This window comes from Hibiscus syriacus, unplaced genomic scaffold (assembly GCF_006381635.1).
Source record: "Hibiscus syriacus cultivar Baekdansim isolate YM2019G1 unplaced genomic scaffold, ASM638163v2 tig00015919_pilon, whole genome shotgun sequence".
NCBI classification, from domain to species: domain Eukaryota; kingdom Viridiplantae; phylum Streptophyta; class Magnoliopsida; order Malvales; family Malvaceae; genus Hibiscus; species Hibiscus syriacus.
In genome coordinates this window covers 467,763-486,061 of record NW_024062375.1, presented here as the reverse complement: position 1 = coordinate 486,061, position 18,299 = coordinate 467,763, and positions in this window count along the sequence as shown.

The following is an 18,299-nucleotide window of genomic DNA, read 5'->3' as shown; positions in this document are numbered from 1 at the left end:
AAATCACATTACTTTTTAATTAAAAAACTAATCATGAAAAGAGAAAATAATTAAAAATGGTGTGTGTTTTTAAAATCTCACTTTAAGAAAAAAAAAATTGTTTCGACAGCTTGGCGACTCCGCTGGTGACTTTTTTAGAGAGTCAGACTGATAGTCGATTAGTTAATTGTTTTTGCAAATGAAAGTTACAAGTTCGTTCTAATTTGGTTTTTGGTCCCATGTTTGGTTTTAAAAAATTTTGTTTATAATTTTATTAACCACTAAATAGTTGTACTGACTTGCTTGTTGATGTTTTCATATTAATAGTATGTTTTAAAGGAATTTAAGGATTTATTTGTGTGTTATTGTGTGTTTTTTGCTTTTTTTCACACACTGTACAGTTGCATTATCATAACAATAGCTAAAACCCCGCTCTGTCCTATTTATGTATGAGTGAGAAACTACTCCCTCGTGTGGTTTTCACCTCCGCATGGGATAGTGGATCGCTCCTGGAGCTCAAGCCTTATGGTCCTCGTGATGGTATTCACCTCCGTATGGACATAAGGAGGTGTGTTTCCTTGAATTAAACTCGATCCCAAAAAGCCTGTGATGGGCCAGGATTGAGGGTTCATCATCCCAAGGGGGCACCAGCAAAGATAATCCGGGAACCTATTACTTTAGAGCCGAACCCAGCATATAGTGGACATAGAGCCTGAACCTAGGAAGAGCCTAATCCAAAACTTAAGAGTCTCGTGAGGAGGGTACACAAGGAAAAGCTTTTTGAATCATTTAATTTCGTTTTTCGAATAAATGTATGTGAACTAGAGATCCTACGGCTAGGTTTATTTTTCTCGAACAAGAATGCAAATTAGATATCATGCAGTTAGGATTTTTTTGTGAATAATAAAGCATGTGGGTAGATATCATGTTTGGGTAGGATTTACTAAAGCATGATTGGCTAGCCAGCATGTGATAGTAGGTTTTATTTAATGATTATGATATTTACTATCTTGTTGTTTATCTTATGTGCACTAAACCATTTTTGTTTTGTGTCTATTTTATTTTTTATGTTATTGCATATGCATCTTCATGTCATACAAAGGTGTTAATTTACAAGTGATTGACTAAATAAGAAGGTTGATCATAATGAGACAAGAAAAACTTAACAATGTAGTCAAAAGATCCAAAGATGTTCAAACGATCCATGAAGAAAGACATCCGATGAATGAAGAAGTTTGAAGTTGATTGAAGACTACATTTAAAGGCACCAAGGCCAAGATGTTGAATCAAGAGATAGATGCAGTCATACTAAGGACGAGAAGACCCTTCACAAAGATATGAAAACCACTTTGCATTGAAGTAAAAATGGAGACCTCAAGATTCAATTTAAGGACATCCAACGTCATCAAAGGTGATAAAATACGCCGACAACTTTGGGTGCAATGTTAGATTCCATGAAGAGTATGACTCAAGGAAATGAAAAAATGAAGAATCACAATTGTATTTTAACTACATGGTGTAATGAAATCTTGTTTTCTAAATGAAGGTTATTCTATGGTGGTCACTTTTGGAATTAACACCTTTTGCATTTATATTTGGCATCCACATTTGCATTCGCACTGCTTTAATTTAAGCATTTTTACATGCATCAATCATAAAAATGTGAGAGTAACTCATGAAGGATACAGTGACATAATCTCTGAAAGCAAATTGAAGTTACCCGGAGCGTGTCTATAGAAAGATCGAAATCGATGAATGAGATATTAACACATGTTAGTAAGATCGAGAGAATCCAAGAACAACTCATAAAGACCCAACAAAAAATGATTGATGAAGCAAGGAAGTTCCAAGATGAATCCAGATAACAGATGTCCAAGTTGATGAGCATGATGGTTCCAGTAATATATTGGGAAAAATCGTTAGAGGACCCTATTATCCAAGAAAAGATGAAGACTTCGAGTGAAAATTTGAATGTTGGTTGTGTAGCCAATACGATGGCAGTAGATGATCATGAACCTGTTAGGGAGTGTGGTAATCCAAGTCAACTCCAAGGATCGGGTATGATTCTAGAAAATGTGACAGTGATCATGCTGGGAAAAGCAAAAATTGAGGTTGAAACTACTAACACAAAAGTTGAGTCTGACTCAAAGAAGAGAAACATAGAGGAAGTTCAAATTCCAGTGAAGAAGGCTAGAATGAACAAGAAGAAAAAGAAGAGGATACCTCTAGTTTTGATTCCAGGATCATATTCAGACTTGTTACCCTTTCTATTTGAAAGTGGCCTTCTAACCCCGATTCCTCCAAGGCCTAATACTTATTTGTGTCCAGATTGGCAAGCTGTCAAAAATTTATGCAGCTATCATTCTGGAGATTTTAGTTACTCTACGGAAAGTTGTGTGATTATAAGATTAAAGGTTCAAAACCTCATCGCAGAAGGATCATTATGCTTTGAAGATGGAAAACCTAAGCTCTCTGGAAGCTCAGAACTTATCAATAAGGGAAAATCTACAAGACAATGTTTCCCACAAGATGTTAGTCAAAAGTTGAACCTTCAAAATGAATATCTCAATGATCATTCATTATGTTTTCAAGAGGATCATAATAGAGGCAAAGATAAGATGAATTCAAAAGAGTTTCTACTCAATTTTACTTCATTTTCATACAGAAAATTATACCCCAAGTTGCTCAACGCTCATCTGATTACTCCACATCTGGCTAAGCATCTGTTACCCCCTTATTTGAGTTGGTATAATGAGAAAGTTTCTTGTGAATATCACGCAAGAGCCCGAGGTCACTCCATTTAGAAGTGTGGTAACTTTAAACGACAATTCTAAGATCTTTTGGCACATGAAAGTATAGAGGTGGATGTTAACGATCAGTCGATTTCAGTCAAACAATTGGGAGCCAACCCCTAGAGTGGAGTTGATAGGGTCAATAAAATATGAAGTGCATACAGAAAAAGGTGAAATCAAAGAAATCAAAGTATGTGAGATAGTGTTAAAGGATTCAACCCTCGAGAATTATCTGATGCTAAAAAATGAGAAGAAAATGGGAAATGATGAGGGAGAAATTAAAAGAGAAGTAATTCGAGACTGGCCACAAAAGATATTTGGAAAAATATGACCCTCAAGGTTTTTAAAGTACCTATTTCTGACTTGTTATCTCCTTTAATCAAGAATCAGTACCTCACCCCAAGGCCCTTGAGTGTGAGGACTAGCCCATCTTCTTATGGCTATGACCCGAATAGTGCTTTTGATTTTCATCTGGGGGCATTGGGCCATCCCGCTGACAACTGTATATCGTTGATGGAAGAGATAGAAAAGCTTGTCGATAAAGGAGTCCTAACACGAGAAATGATCGAGAGATGGGGAGAGAATGCAGATGAAGACCCTAATCCAATTATACACTCAACATTCTAGGAATAATGGGGCATCCGAATTAGGAAGAAATCATTTCATCCATTATGAGGCTTTATTCCATTTTGTAGCATCTTGTTTGAATTTGTTTTTTTTTCTTGTCATTTCTTGGTTGTTTTTGTAAGGATATTTAAATGAACTTATGCTACTTTAAGGATGGTAAGCATTGAATCAAATTTGCAACTTGAAATTCTTTGAATATCAACTAAATTAAAAACTCTGTAAATGATGGAGTTATAGATCTTTGATAAAGTGACATGATTGAAAACTAATAAAACAAAGACCTTGACCATACCCCCAGAAGATACGCTTGAAAACCATACCCTTCTCTTGCAGGGACCAATATAGCCTTCTCCTCTTATAAAGGAATGAACAAGAGGATTGGTATTCAGGTATGTATAGGAGCGGACAACGTGGGGCATCTTTTGTGTATGACATTACAAAATTGACTATACCACACTTTTGTTGATGATGTTCAATGATGATCATGATCTTTACAGACGGAACAGACAAGTAGGTGAATCTAGTTTAGGTCAGTCGCTTGGAAATTGAACTCTAAGGATGAGATTTTTTTACTCTCAACAACACCTAGACTATAACATGTTCTTATTGACAAGCTTAAGAAATTGAATTCGTATACCCAGAATATAATTATATATGTATGCAATAAAGCTGAGCTATTCCACTAAAGCAATTGGTTATAGAGGAAACTCAAAGCCCTAGCTTTATGAATAGATTGTATTCAAACCATGACATTGCTCGGATACTTGGCAGTTCGGTGTTTGCTCCACTGCAATTGTCAGGTCGAAGACTTTGTGATGAGATGAACCCTTCAACTAGTCCGATAAAGGCGATTATAATATATATATACAATACAGCTAATTCGTATACCCAGAATGTAATTACATATGTATACAATAAAACTGAGCTATTCCACTAAATCAATTGGTTATAGAGGAAACTCAAAATCCCTGCCTTTATGAATAGATTGTATTCAAATCATGACATTGCTTGGATACTTGGCAGTTCGATGTTTGCTCCACTACAATTATCAGGTCGAAGACTATGCAATCAGATGAACCCTTCAACTAGCCCGATAAAGGCGATTATAATATATATATACAATAAAGTTGAATTCATCTAGCCAAGCAATGGAAAATTAAATCAAATTTATCTAAATAAGGAGTTTCGGTAAAGATGGACTAAGGGAGTTAATGAACACCTGTTATAATCAATTTCACACGAGCACTCAGGAATTTTATTTTTAGATCGATATTTCTGCATTGCCTTTGTTATAGGAGTCTACGAAGCTTGAACAAATGGAAGATTTTAGAGAACCGAAATAGAAGTGTTTTAGAAAGTCTAGTAATTGATTATGCTAGTTGCGTCATTTTGTTCGTATTCGATTAAATACCAAGACAAGAAAGAAGAGCATGTCGCGATGTGTACAAAGACCGAGAAAGAAAGGACATTTCAATGGCTAAAGCCTTAGAAAATAAGAAAGCCAACCTGAAGCCTACCCATCAATTTTGATACTTTTCAAAGAGCTATAACTCTGAAAACATTAAAGAGCTATTGATTCTTTTGATATTCTGTGAAATCATGTTTATGGTTTGATTTGATTGTGATCATAAATTAAGGGGCAAAGTTTTATAAAATTCTTTCATTCTTTGATCCTTAAAATAAGAGAAAATGGAAAAACATTTTCAAACAGGACAGTCTCAAATGGGAAAGGTCCTTAAAGCTGGTGAGGCTCATTTTGCCTCTATTGAAGAAAGAATAAACGATGCCAGAATAATGAAACATTCCACAATATTAAAAGTAGATAGTCCAAGATATCAGAAGGACTTAGGAATGAAGCTTGTAACATTTCCTTATGCCGTTTTCAGTAACCCGTTAATAATAAAATGATCATTTTTATCGGAAAGGGGAACATATCCCAGCTCATATAAAAAATGATAGGTATTTTTGTGAGAAGAATTGATCACTACTGAAATATCCATAATGTCCAAGGCATTATGAAGAGAAACCCTCAAGCTATTTGACAACACTGTTGTTTAGTGACACCAGAATGAGAACATTCAAGATTAAGAGATTTGGGCACGAAGAGAGCCACGAGTACCCACACTGGGGCATTACCAAAACCAGATCTTGTGGGGATAATAAGATCCAAATTAAAAAAATATTGAGAGTGAGCCTTACAACTTGAAATGTTGGGGCATTTTGAAGGCACGTACCAGTATAAAATAATATTGGGGCATTTTGAAGGCACGTACCAGTATAAAATAATATTGGGGCACTATTGAAGGCCGATTTCAGCTAGAAGTATTAATATGAGTCATTTTTTAAAGCCCATATCATCCTGTGGAAAGATCATTGAATTGAAAAAATAGTTCCAATGAGATAGAAAGGTATAAAGAATGAAAATGGTGAAAAAGTGACAGCGGAGTTTACCATATATGATCATTTTTCCATTATACAGTTGCATTATTCTGGTAATAATTTCACATGCATTAATGTTGGTGAACCAAAACATCCCACTTTAATTTCCACTGAGTTTTGGTATCCTTGTAATACCGTACAAAAACTCTAATCACTATGCAAAGAGCTTCTCTGGTTGAAAAATATGGGCAGAAGTCACAGAAAAAGATGAATGTGTTGTCAAATGTTTTACGAACCAGTAAATATGGTGATGAATCAATGTTGTGATTATGTGTTGTTTCCATTACCCAAGATAAAGGTTGTGTTCTATAACCCCAAGATTAAAAATGACAAATGGTGAAGATTTCTTTCCACGGAAGGGGCGAGGGAATTTTTAACAGCAAGAAACTAACTAAGGTTGAATGATGGGTTGTTGTTAAACCTCTCGACATGATATGGTATAAACAAGCCTTATTTGATATCTGATTAGATATGATGACATGAAAAATTAGGATATATCCTCCTTGTGATGTGTTTCAAGAGTCAAATTAGAATAGACGTTGCTCTCCCATTGATCTTTGTTGAGTTTGGCATAGTCATATATATAGTCTCCAAAAATGGGGCAACAAGGTCATAATTCTGACTGCACCAAGAATTCCAGAAATGAATCATCTTTTCTGAGACTTTAATGCAAATGGGAGGCAAATAAGACACAAAGATATAAGTTGATCAGATGGCTCTTCAAGGATATAAAGTTGCAAGCATAAGTTGTTTCACTGATATCTAAAGCAAACTCTGGAAATGAATGATCAAGTGAAAGAAGACCGGGTCCACCACTTTGGAGTCAAATGAAGATTGAATCACTATTTATTCATTCATGAGAACATCATTTGCATAAAATAAAATGCATTACATGACATTCATACATAAAAACATGTTTGTTACAAATCTTCCAGTAAAAAGAGAAGATTCATGATGTCAAAATTCCAGCAAATTGAAAGCTAGAATTCAAACCTCAAATACAGGGAATCATGTTTAAAGAGGCAGAATCTGAAGAACAGAGGATCCTGATCCACAAAACAAACATCACTTTAAAGTGGGGGCATGTTAAGTGATTTTCGAAAAAATGAGAAAGCGATTTCCAAAGTTTCTCATTTAAATCTTTTCAAAAAATACCATCAGATGTAGGAGGAAAGCAAAGATTCTCGGGTACAGAGACGTAGATCAATTGATTAAAAGGACTTGCACACATGAGATTGGGGCAAGTCAAACAGATTCAGAAAGTAAAACACTCCTTTAAAAGATGATCGAACAGATTGATAGAAGAGTTAATTTTTTAGTGACATCTTCCCTGACTTTCTTGCGAAGAAGACTCGATCTTTTAGTGTTGTCATTCTTGACTTTCTCGTAAAGAGATGTCAATCTTTCTGTGTTGCGATTCTTGATTTTCTCATAAAGGGAAGTCAAACTTTTAGTGATATTATTCTCAACTTGACTTTCTCGCGGAGAGTAGTCAACTTTTCAATAATATCATTTTTTAACTTGACTTGCTCGTGGAGAGAAGGTAACTTTTCAATAGTATCATTTCTCAACTTGATTTTCTAGTGTAAAGGAGTCAACTTGTCTGTAATGCTACCTTTAGTCCTGACTCTCTTAGGACTTGTGTCATAGAAACTTCAGTTTAGCCTTCCTAAAGATTGTTTCCCGAGGAACCTTCTCATTGAGATTTTTAGGCTTGTTTCCCTAGAAGCTTCAATTTAGTCTTTCTTGATATCGTTTCCCTAGAAACCTCAACCTCGTCTCCTATAAGACTGTGTCTTTAGAAATTAACTTTTTCTATTTTGGGTCGTTCATGTGAAAGTTCTAATTTTGTCTTTCTTAAATACCTCTTTCACTTTCTCAAAAGATTAATGATAAATGAATTGTGTTACCGCATTCAGTATTCAGTTATGTTGTACTTTCAAGATGAATATTTTATAGTTTTTCAAGAAAACTAAAGATTTATGACAAGCAGGAGCCATCAACCAATTCAAAGTCCCATGAAGGGAGAGGTTCAAATGGCACTCGAGTCAAGGAAGATTTTTATATCTAGTGGCTGCGAGACAAGCTCCCACAAGAGAAATGGATTCTCAAACATTCTCTCACATTATAAATTTTTCGAGTATAATAATTTTCAAATTTTCAAACATACACTAATCTTAAGTCTTCACGAAAGAGTAGTGAAGCAAATCAATCTCGAGTCTGATCTCCTTGAAAGAAGAGGGAGCGAACTCGTTTTCTGAAGATTGTTCAAGTCCTATGCTCCTTGAAAGAAGAATGAGTGGACCCATTTTCTGAAGATTGTTCGAGTCCTATACTCCCTGAAAAAAGAGGGAGCGGACATGTTTTCCGAAGATTGTTTAAGTCCTATACTCCTTGATAGAAGAAGGAGCGGACCCATTTTCTGAATATTTATCAAGTCTTATACTCCCTGAAAGAAGAGTGAGAAGACACGTTTTCCAAATATTGTTTAAATCCTATACTTCTTGAAAGAAGACAGAGCGGACCTATTTGCCGAAGATTGTTCGAGTCCTATACTCTCTAAAAAAAGAGGGAGCGGACCCGTTTCACAAAGATTGTTCAAGTCCTATACTCCTTGAATGAAGAAGGAGCGGACACATTATTCGAAGATTGTTTAAGTCCTATACTCCTTGAAAGAAGAAGAAACGGACCAGTTTGTCGAAGATTTTTCAAGTTCTATACTCCCTGAAAGAAGAGGGAGCGAACCCGTTTGCCAAGGACTGTTCGAGTCATGTACTCCCTGAAAGAATAGGGAGAGAACATGTTTCTAAAGATTGTTCGAGTCCTATACTCCCCTGAAAAAAGAGGGAACAGACACGTTTGATGAAGATTGTTCGAGTCCTACACTCCCTGAAAGAAGAGGGAGCGGACACGTTTGTCGAAGATTGTTCGAGTCCTATACTCCCTGAAAGAAGAGGGAGCGGACCCGTTTTCCGAAGATTGTTCGAGTCCAATACTCCTTGAAAGAAGAGGGAGCAGACCCGTTTTCTGAATATTTTTCAAGTCTCACTTATTATGAAGTTGCACTGAAGCAGATTAACCCTTCTATTTCCTCATAACCAGACAAATATGACCATCCTTTTATCTTTTCTCTATTCTCGTTGTACGACAATGAGCAAAGAGGGGCAGCTGTAGACACTTATTTTGTCTGGAATTTCATTCGAGGCCCATTACATCCTTCAACCCATTTATAAGCCCCGCGACCGATCACATGCCGATGATGTTTCCATATACCAATCGATGAGATTTATTTCAAGAGAATATGAGCTTTATGTCAAGAATAATAATCTTTTGAAAAGAATATTATTATTTTCTAAAGTACAGTAGATCCAAATCAATCTAAGAAGAAAAATAATCTCTCTTTTATGAGGAGAGATTTTCAAATCTCTTAATAAGGGAAAGAATATCTTCTTTGAAGAGGATAAATAGTCATTCCTGTAAAGCAAAGAAGGGGGACCTATCGACTGAGTTCAGCACTTTCGCCGTCAAAATCGAAGCTGATCAAAAGCTCGTGGGAATAACGGTGAATCTGACTATCACGTACGTGAAGCTGACCGACAATATTTCGACACCGCAGGCGCTATTGGATCTGGGAGTCGAGGTGATCAAAACGCTTGGTACATACCTCGTTTATGCTTACAAATGTTGTTTAATACTGTGTTCGAGTAAATAAGAAATTGATTTTGACAACATTCACTATGCGTTTATGTAATTTTGTGTGTGTTTGGGTGTGCTTGATTCAAGCATGAAAAACTTATAGGTTTGATGTTGTTGCTTGAGCTAATGTATGACATGTATGAATATATATATATATGTGTGTGTGTTAAATATTTTAGCACATGTGTATATTTTCCCATATTTTATATTTGAATACATTAGTATTAAAAACATCAAATCATTGTTTTCTTATTAATTCTGGATATATATATATATATATTATGTATTAAATATTCCCTTCACCATATGTACATATTATAATGTATAAAAACGATAAATATTTTATATCTCCCTTTTCGTATTCAATAATAGTTCATGAATTTTATGCATATTTTTATGTTAAATATGACTTAGTCATTACATCACATGTCGCCTTTATGTATTATGTGTTACTACACATATAATTTATATATTATAGTACAAAATATATGTATATAATTTTTTTTGGCATGAAAATGTCACTTCATGGGACAACTTTTTATGTATTCTTCAATGTATATGTGATCACAAGACATCATTTTGCACAATAGGCATGATATCTTCACGTGCATAACTCGACATATAATTACATAATTGAATTAAGGGTAATATCCTTTTAATTTAAAATTGTTTTGAGGGGCTTGTCTTATCTTATTAGAGAGCCGTTTTCGACGATTTTAAATTAAAAGTGTATCACAACAGTGAAACTTTAAAAAATTGATTCCTCACTTAAAATTTGGGAACGAAAGAAAAAGAAATATTCGGTTATTTAAATGTTTTTAGAAAAGATTGTTAGAACTTATCTAATATCTAATCTCGATATTTTTATATAATAGAATATTCTTAATCTTTCTAAAAGACTTGATAATTTTAATTTAATCTGTTTTGATGCTTTTGAATATTATAATTCATTTTAAAATTCACATTTTGTTGTTTTGTGGGATCATAAATCAAATTAAATTCGAATTTGTAAATTTCATTGCAAAGACATTAATTAATCGACTAGGTAGCGATTTAGGGTGCTGTGGGGGCACTAATCTTTCCCCACGCGTAACTGACTCCCGAACTAATTTTTTTGGTAACGCAAACATCAATTTGTTGTTTTAATTAAAATTAATTTTTATTTAAAATGACAAAACATTTTGGGTGCCCAATCACACCCTAATCAAGATTGGTGGTGACTCCTCGAACCGTATTTTTCTATCGTAAAGGAAATCCCAAAATTTTCAAAACGAGAGGTTTTTTTAAATCACGTTACTTTTTAATTAAAAAACTAATCATGAAAAGATAAATAATTAAAAATGGTGTGTTTTTTTAAAATCTCACTTTAAGAAAAAAATTGTTTCGACATATATATATAATTCTTTTTCTAAAAATCAAGGAAATATTATTTTGTACAAGGAATCCATAAAAATACCTCCTTAACTAACTAGGAAGGTATTTTCGAGAATTATTCGTACAAAATAATATATGTTTTAATTTTTCTGAAAAGTATCACAATTTAAATGTATATTCAAGTTTGCAAATTTCAACATTCAGATGACGCATAATCGCTTAAGTACCGATTTAGGGCGCTGTGGGGGTGCTAATCGTTCCTCACGCGTAATCGACTCCCGAACCCATTTTAAAATGAGTTTCTGGTTAAGCGCAGATTATTTTTATGTTTTAAAATTATTTTTCTTAAAATTATTTTAAAAGGTATTTTTAGATATTCGACCTATTTAATCAAAAGTCAATGGAGATTCTAAAAATTTTTTTTTTTTTTTTAAATCAACTCTTTCCCAAGATTAAGTTGGATCGATCCCCACCATAAGCACCAAAAAGCTTAAGGATCATTCCGGCAGGTTTCATTGAAAGAAAAAATTCATTCAACTTGAGATAATAAAACTTCAAGAAATAATTATCCGCTCCTTCACACTTGAGGACACAGGACTTTATAAGATAATTTGCTCTTCTAATCTTGAGACTATGTTACTTTGAAAGAGAGCTTTCTCCTTCAATCTTGAGAGGATGGTATTTGGAAAGATAATTTATTCTTCCAATCTTAGAAAGCAAAGAATCAATGTACCAATGCAAACTTTCTCTTAACATTTACCAATAGATGTATACGAGAATGGATCAAGATGAGTTAACACAAGGATGTTTAATATTGTAGAGATGGCTTCTAGTAAATTTGAAAGTTGAAATTAAATAATTATTCTAGTACAATTAATTAAGGTGACATTTTTTCATGGATTAATATAAAAATAAGTGACTAAATTATGTCTCGAAAAACGTTTTAGTGCCTAAACAATGTTTTTCTAAAAATAGGTGCATAACGTTTTTTCGTTACCATTTTAGGTGCTCGAGCGATAACGTTGTTATAAATTTTCGCTAATTGACACGTGTCACGTTATGATAATCCCCCTAAATCTATAAATTCCTAAACATAAATCCTTCAAAACCCTAAAATGAAATCTTTCATTTACACTGTTTTTGGGTTTTCGATCGGTTGCGAAAGTATGAGGGTTTTAATGGTGGGTGGTTGGCCAGTCACACGTCGTAGGGTTTTCAGGCGATTAACGGCATTAGTGGCGGCCGGCGGGACAACGAGAGTAAAATTAAAGTTTTAAAAATTTTGAATTTTTTTAAGATTTGAAAAACAATTAAGTGTTTTTTCTTAAAATGTTTTTTTATTTTTTATTGTAAATAAAAATTTCAAAATTATCATAACGTGACATGTGTCACTTAACAGAAATTTTTAACGGCAATTAGTGTTCGGACACTTAAAATGGTGACAGAGAAAACGTTAGGCACCTATTTTGAACGAAAACTTCTTTAAGCACTAAAACATTTTTCGAGGCATTGTTCGGACACTTATTTTTATGTTAAGCCTTTTTTCATATAAAAAGGTTATCCGAAATAAATAATTGCACTGGTGTGGTAATAATCCAAGTTATTTTGATGCGTGTAGAAAGTAGGAACGGAGATAGCCTGCCTTATCGAAAAAGAAAAAGAGAAGCATGAAAATCACATGCGAATGTAATTAATATATACGGTCTCTGAAAAGAAACTTGCGGGAAATTTTGACTATAAATACGAAGTATATAGCAGGTAATGATATGATTTGAGGCAATTAGAAAAAATTCAAAATAATAGTAATAACTAAAGTTATAATGATCTTTCTAGAAATTAGGAAGGCAGATTTGATCCTATAAAATAAGAAGAGTATGAAAAAGGCAACACGATGACTGGAGTTAATAAACGGCCGATGACTAATATCTATAGTAGAAGTGATGGACGGTTGCTATGTATTTAGGGATTTACTAAAATGGAAATAGAGAGCATTATCCTTTCACCAGTCGACTTAATTTTGATTGCACAAACAACATGGCTGAGTATGAGGTTTGTGTTCTGGGTCTTAGAACTGCCGTCCAACGTAAAGTAAAAATGCTCAAATTATATGGGAATTCAGCTCTGGTAATTTATCAACTCAAGAGTGAATGAGAGACAAAAGATCCCAAGCTTGTAGAATACCATAAATTAGTCATGGAACTTATCGAAAAATTTGAAGAAATAACTTTCAATTACCTCCAGAGAAGATAATCAAATGACAGATGTCTTGGCCACTTTGACAGCAGCATTCAAGGTAGGCGAGCACTTGAATATGATGCCCATCGAAATACAGGCTTATGAGTATCTAGCCCATTGTTTTAACATTGAGGAAGAAGAAGATGGAAACCTCTGGTATTATGATATCTTGCAATACATTAAATATCAAAGTTATCTCGAACAGGCGATCAAGAATGACAAGAGAACTATTAGAAGAATGACATCAATGCATTGTCGGAAATAATCCTATCTGCCAGGCCAAAGCGACAGATGATTTCCTTTTTTAAGAATTTACAGACTGTTGACTGAGAGACGTTTGCATAAGAAGCCGCTTCCATTCATTTGGTAAAGTAGTCTATTGCTACCAAAAAGCGTATTACAAAAGCTTAGCTCTTTAACCCACTGTATTAGTGGGTTTCTATACTCAGATTCAATTTCAACAATCATTCAATATTATACAACTGAATTAATAACTTGATAATTAACTAATTATAGTTAACTTCATCTTATTCTTTAACACTATTCAATTGTTCGAATTCTACCACCGTCACTCTTGATACCTACGTAAATGCCAATTGGGTTTTAAGTATGCCTTGACTATGGACTGAAAGAGTCACTCATGACTTAAATTTTTTTGTAACAAAAAAACACTCTTCAATTCATCAGTGTCGACCCAATAATCTTATCTATTTCTCCCTCGACCTCAACATTTTTTTTCTTTTGCACAGTACCCTCAATTAGTAACTGTAGCTCAATACCCAAATTAGATGTTGAAATTCACCAACAATCAAGATGTTTTTTTTTTCTTTCATACAAAGTTTACGTGTCACATTTAAATGGTTCCCAACTTTTTTAACACGAAAGAAAATAAAATTTATTAAATATAATTATTTTATTTTATTAAAACGAAATCTTTCATTTACACCGTTTTTGGGTTTTTGACCGGTTGCGAAAGTACGAGGGTTTTAGTGGTGGGTGGTTGGCCAGTCACACGTCGTAGGGTGTTCAGCCGATTAACGGTATTGGTGGCGGTCGGCGGTGACAACGGGAGTAAAATTAAAGTTTTAAAAGTTTATAATTTTTTTAAGATTTGAAAATATTTAAGTTTTTTTTCTTAAAATGTTTTTTTATTTTTTATTGTAAATAAAAATTTCAAAATTATCAGAACGTGATATGTGTCACTTAACATAAATTTTTAACGGCGGTTAATATTCGGACACTTAATATAGTAACGAAGAAAATGTTAGACACCTATTTTGAACGAAAAATTCTTTAAGCACTAAAACGTTTTTCGTGGCATTGTTGGGACACTTATTTTTGTGTTAAGCCTTTTTTCATATAAAAAGGTTATCCGAAATAAATAATTGCAGTGGTGTGGTAATAATCCAAGTTATTTTGATGCGTGTAGAAAGTAGGAACGGGGATTGCCTGCCTTATCTTATCGAAAAAGAAAAAGAGAAGCATGAAAATCACATGCGAATGTAACTATTATATACGGTCTCTAAGAAGAAACTTGCGGGAAATTTTGACTATAGATACGAAGTATATAGCAGGAAATGATATGATTTGAAGCAATTAGAACAAATTCAAAATAATAGTAATAACTAAAGTTATCATGATCTTTCTAGGAATTAGGAAGGCAAATTTGATCCTATAAAATAAGAAGAGTGTGAAAAAGGCAACACGATGACCGGAGTTGATAAACGGCCGATGAGTAATATCTATAGTAGAAGTGATGGACGGCTGCTATGTATTTTGGGATTTACTAAAATGGAAATATAAAGGAAAGAATTTATTAAACTTGTAATTTTCAATCAAACGGTAATACAAAAGCTTAGCTCTTTAACCCACTATTAGTGGGTTTCTATACTCAAAAATTCAATTTCAACAATCATTCAATATTATCCAACTGAATTAATAACTTGATAATTAACTAATTATAGTTAACTTAATCTTATTCTTTAACACTCTTCAATTGTTCGAATCCTACCACCGTCACTCTTGATACATACGTAAATCTCAATTGGATTTTAGGTATGCCCTGACTCTGGACTGAGAGAATCACTCATGACCTAAATTTTTTTGCACTCTTCAATTCATCAGTGTCGACCCAATAATCTTATCTATTTCTCCCTCGACCTCAATATTTTTTTTCTTTTGCTCAGGACCCTCAATTAGTAACTGTAGCTCAATACCCAAATTAGATGTTGAAATTCACCAACAATCAAGATGATTTTTTCTTTCATACAAATTTTATGTCACATTTTAATGGATTCCAACTTTTTTAACACGAAAGAAAATAAATTTTATTAAATATAATTATTTTATTTTATTAAAACGAAATCTTTCATTTACACCGTTTTTGGGTTTTCGATCGGTTACGAAAGTATGAGGGTTTTAGTGGTGGGTGGTTGGCCAGTCACAAGTCATAGGGTGTTCAGCTGATTAACGACATTGGTGGCGGCCAGATGTGACAACGGGAATAAATTAAAATTTTAAAAGTTTTGAATTTTTTTAAAATTTGAAAAAATTTAATTTTTTTCTTAAAATGTTTTTATTTTTTATTGTAAATAAAAATTTCAAAATTATCAGAATGTGACATGTGTCACTTAACAGAAATTTTTAACGGCGATTAATGTTCGGGCACTTAAAATGGTAACGCAAAAAACGTTAGACACCTATTTTGAGCGAAAAATTCTTTAAGCACTAAAACGTTTTTCGATGCATTGTTCGAACACTTATTTTAGTGTTAACTTTTTTTGATATAAAAAGGTTATCCGAAATAAATAATTGCAGTCGTGTGGTAATAATCCAAGTTATTTTGATGCATGTAGAAAGTAGGAATGGGGATTGCATGCTCTTATCGAAAAAGAAAAAGAGAAGTATGATGTCGCAGTCGCCTTTCGGGTGAGCCTCGAATTGGGCTTCGACTTGAAAAATGTTAGAGCCGCCACCGATCATTTAAAAACATTATTTAGGTTGATCGGACACAATCTTACATGATCTGCGTCTTATCAGAAATATGTCGTATTCGGGAGTCGATTACAGTCAAGGAAAGATTAGCACCCTTGAAGTGTCCTTTCGGTAATTTTCAGTTATCTTAATTAAGAAAAATGTAATTTAAATTGAAAGAAAAAATTTCGATCCAAATTACTTACCTTTAATGTGTTTTAAAAGTGTACCCTTAAAAAGCAAAAAAAATGTTAGATAAAGTAAAATGCAGAATCAAAGGAAAAACGTATGTTAAATTATGATGCTTTAAGTAAACAATATGAGCATTGTGAGGAATTAAAAGAAATAAAATCAAATAAACAAATTACCCATTAAAAAACACAACAAATAAATAAAGTAATGTAAAAAAAGGAAGAAGTTAATTCAATTAAAGGTAAAAGGATTAACTGCAAAATTATTAGAAACAATTACTAGAAAAACTAAATTTAGAAGAGAATAATAAAATAAGCAAAAAAGAAAATAAAATAACAAAAAAAATATTAAGAGAAATAAAGAATAAGGGGGAAAACAAAATTTGAAATAAAAAAGGAAAAAAAGAAACCGAATAAAAGGAAAAAGGTTGACTAAATAAAAAAACAAAATCAAAAAATAAATGAAAATAAATGAAATAAATAATAACAAATCTAAAAAACTACATAAAAAGGGAAAAAAAGAAATAAATAATATATATATATATAATTAAAAGAAATAAAAGAAATAAAATCAAAACAAAATAAAATCAAAAAAAAATTGAAGAGAGAAAAAAAAGAAATAAAATAAAGAAAATAAATAAACAAATAAAAACTAATTAAATTAAAACAAAAATTAAATTAAAGAGGGACTAAATTAGAAGAAAAACAAAATAGAGGGTAAAATTTGACGGCAAATCGGGATTAAAAATTAATTTTGGTGTTCAAAATGAACGTTTTAAAATAATAGGGGACTGAAACTGTAATTCTCCATTTTTAATTGAAAACAAGCGGATCCTGGTTAGGTTGGATCGGGTCACAGGTCGGATCGGGTCACAGGTCGGATCGGTGGGTCACTATAAAACCCAAAAATAACAAACAACATTTCATTTTTTCCATTTCACTCAAACCGATCAAAACCCTTAGCCTCAAATCCTCTCAAATATTCAAAGTGTTCTTCCTGGAAATGAAGAACACAACCGCCAAACCCAGAAACCGGCCGGCCACCGCCTCGCCGGTCGCCGTTCATCGGCGGTGGCAAAAAAATTATTTTTACAGTTTTCGAAAGCTATTCTTCCCCCATCTCAAAAATCCAAATCGTCTTTTCAAAATAGCCTCGGGGAGGGCTATATCTGAGAAAGATCATTCGAATCCCTCCCCTCCGATCATCGACTTTCCTTCCTCTTTTCGATTTTTTGAGTCGAAAAACAACAAGAAATAAAAACAAGAACCACATGCAAGCGAGATAGGCGACCAAGCAAGATAAAAATGGTACCTTTTATTTCGAATGGCTTTCGAAAATTTTACAATTTTTGGCTTCGATTCCCTCGTGTATTTCTAGTATTTTCTCTTTGTATTTCTTCTGTCTCTTTCTCTTGATTTTTACATGTATTTATAATGCTAAAAAATCTATTTTCGTTCGGTTTTAGACTCCTAATAGGACTAAACTACTTGTTTGTTGCTTGTTGGCGTCCCATGAAATCACGTTGCCGGAAAACTCAGGGACGGTGGCCTTGACGTGAGGCGTGAGGAATCTCCTTGCTTGTTTGGCTGCACGGCGCTGAGGAGACGGGCTAGGGTTCAAAAACCCTATATGCTTCGGGTTAGGCCGATTCGGGTCTGAATTGGGCCTCGGGTCGGGTTCCAGATGGATTTGGGTTGCAGTTGTTGGACCGCTTGGGCTTCTGGGTTTGTAACCATTTGTAATGGGTGATGGGATATTGTTTGGGCCTAAAAATAAAATGAAATGTATTAGTTTAATAAAAATCATAATATATACATAAGATATATGTATGCCCTTAAATGGACATAAAAGTGTGTCTACACATGAAAATCACATGCGAATGTAATTACACTACATCAAAATTGGTCTATAGCGGCGATTTTTTTTACTATAACGGCGTTTAAAAACGCCGCTAAAAATATTGTCGGCGTAAAAAAAAGCTCCGCAAAAAAC